The sequence below is a fragment of the Echinops telfairi genome, unplaced genomic scaffold (assembly GCF_000313985.2).
Source record: "Echinops telfairi isolate 266 unplaced genomic scaffold, ASM31398v2 ScPeMD7_2186;HRSCAF=2738, whole genome shotgun sequence".
NCBI classification, from domain to species: domain Eukaryota; kingdom Metazoa; phylum Chordata; class Mammalia; order Afrosoricida; family Tenrecidae; genus Echinops; species Echinops telfairi.
In genome coordinates, this window is record NW_022106084.1 from 146,622 (window position 1) to 148,992 (window position 2,371).

Genomic DNA, 2,371 nt, shown 5'->3' on the forward strand with positions numbered 1-2,371 from the left:
CATCTTTGTGTTTTTTATGATATTCTGATGTCTTCATGTGTGATACTTTTGATCATCCCATAGGTAGTCAGGTCTTCTGACCGTGTTTGTGATGGTTAAGAATTACGTCAATTAGATACTCCTGGGTAAGGGTAGGGGGAGCGCTAAAACTATCAATTTCTTCACAGCCTGGTGACACCTCCTTCATGTCATAAACCTTTTTGTCTAAGAAAGAGAGACTGAGCTGAGTTAAGTCCTTTGCCTTCTGACAGAGCTAAAGCTTGTATTTGGTTCCTTGATCTCTTATTGCATGGAGGCGTCAGTGGACTACAATTGGTGGATTTATTCAGCTTTGTCATTCTGCTTCATGCTCACCCACTTATATGAGTCAGGAGATATTTGACTTGAACCAGATTAAATTTACCTATTTCTACAACCGGCCATGCCATTTCTTGATGTAAATCTTTCTATATACAACAATTAACAAAATAGTCAGTGGTTTTGTTTCCTTCAAAATCCCAACTTAACACGATGTTAAATGAGTCAGTTTATTATTTAGATGTTCTAAAAAATTCAGGTGGGATATACTCAAGGTCACATTTGACCCTCATGGACGTTTCATTTACTTCAGCTTTAATTTTAATAACTTGGGATTTGCTGATGAACTGTCTCACAGTAAGCCCGTGACTTAGTCTGGGGGGTTAATATTGAGCAACACCATTGTCTTTTCCCATGTTTCTAGTCAATTTGATTCTTATGTAGTTTATCCTGGTGGCATAATGGACTGTTCACAGAGCTCCATGCTCAAAAGTCAGAGGGTTGAACCCACCAACTTCTAAGAGAAAGAAACTATCTACTCCCGTAAAGATTTAAAGTCTTGGGAACTCACAGGATGATTTCTATAGGAAATTTATAACACAATATGTTCATTATGCATTGAAATCAACTTGATAGAAGTGAGTTTAGTTTTGACTTTTGGTTTGATATTCTACTTGGCAAAGTCCAGAGTCTACTGCTTGTTTATGTTGTTGGGGTTGGGGGAAGAAGTTTCAATAAAATCATTAAGCTTGTAAAATTATATCACGTGGTCTCTAGATTTTGTGTTACTAGTTCTTCTAGCATATTTTGCAGTAGCAAAATTTTTAGTATAGGAAAGATTAATTTTTAGTAATATACTGACTTTGATACTTATTATTTTTATATTTGTTAGTTGAAGATTGCAAGCCTCACTTTATAAAGTAAATATATATAGAAAAATATAGTCCCTAAGTAGAGACAGGGATAGGAAAATTATCAATGCAAGGAATTTTTATAGTAAAAGGAAATATGATTCTAAAGCTAATTTATTAAGATTTGTAACTCTGTGGGTTATATTTTTAAAAGGATTTGCATGTAATCACAATAAAGAACAATTCCACATTTAATTTACAATTTTAATTTAAAAATAGATACCATGGTTTTGAGAAGGTTAATCATTAGGCAGCTTGCCTACTGCTAAGTTAGTCCTCATGATGAGGAGCTATTAACCCCTTCATTTAATATATGCAAAAAGGAATGTTCACTGAATCTAATAACTAATATCACATGAAGTGTAAATTGAAAGGCACAAGGCACATTAAAATCCCTGGCTTTAAACACTAACTACGCTGTAGGTCATTTTGTATGCATTCAACAGTATCTTCAACATTCTGCTCATCTGTCATTTTGAAATATCAATTCTTCAACTAAAATACCATGCTTTAATTGATGAAGCAATATTCCGCTGTATAGTTGTTTCTATACTTCAAATATTTCAACAAAGTTACAAGTAAAACTAAGTGTCAGAGTTAAGGCTTCTTGTTTTGTTACTCTGGCTCTATCCCTGTTTGTTTATTTTTTAATAGTTTTATTGGGCACTTCATCCACTTGTCATACAATTCAATAGTTCGGCTATATCAAGAAGAGTTGTACAATCATTACCACAATCAATCTTAGAACATTTTCTTCTTCCTTGTACTCATGGTTATTATTTTTTAATTTGTTGCAAAAATATACACAACAAAACATTCTCTAATTCAACAATATCTACATGTATAATGCAGTGCCATTGATTTATACTCTTTGTGTTGTACAAACATTATTGATATCATTTTTCAAATCATTCTACTACCATTGACATAAACTCAATGCCTACTAAGTAAAAAAAAAATTCCTTTATGTACCTATGATCAACTTGGATTTCTCTCTTTCTCTCTCTCTGTGTGTAATAGCTTTCTTGATACAAAATTCGCATATCATACACTTCCATAGTTTAGTCCCTTTTAAAAATAGTTATATACACATCATCACAATCCATTCAATTGTTTCATCCACCCTTCCACTATCGTTGTTTGCTTCCCAATTCCCTTCATCC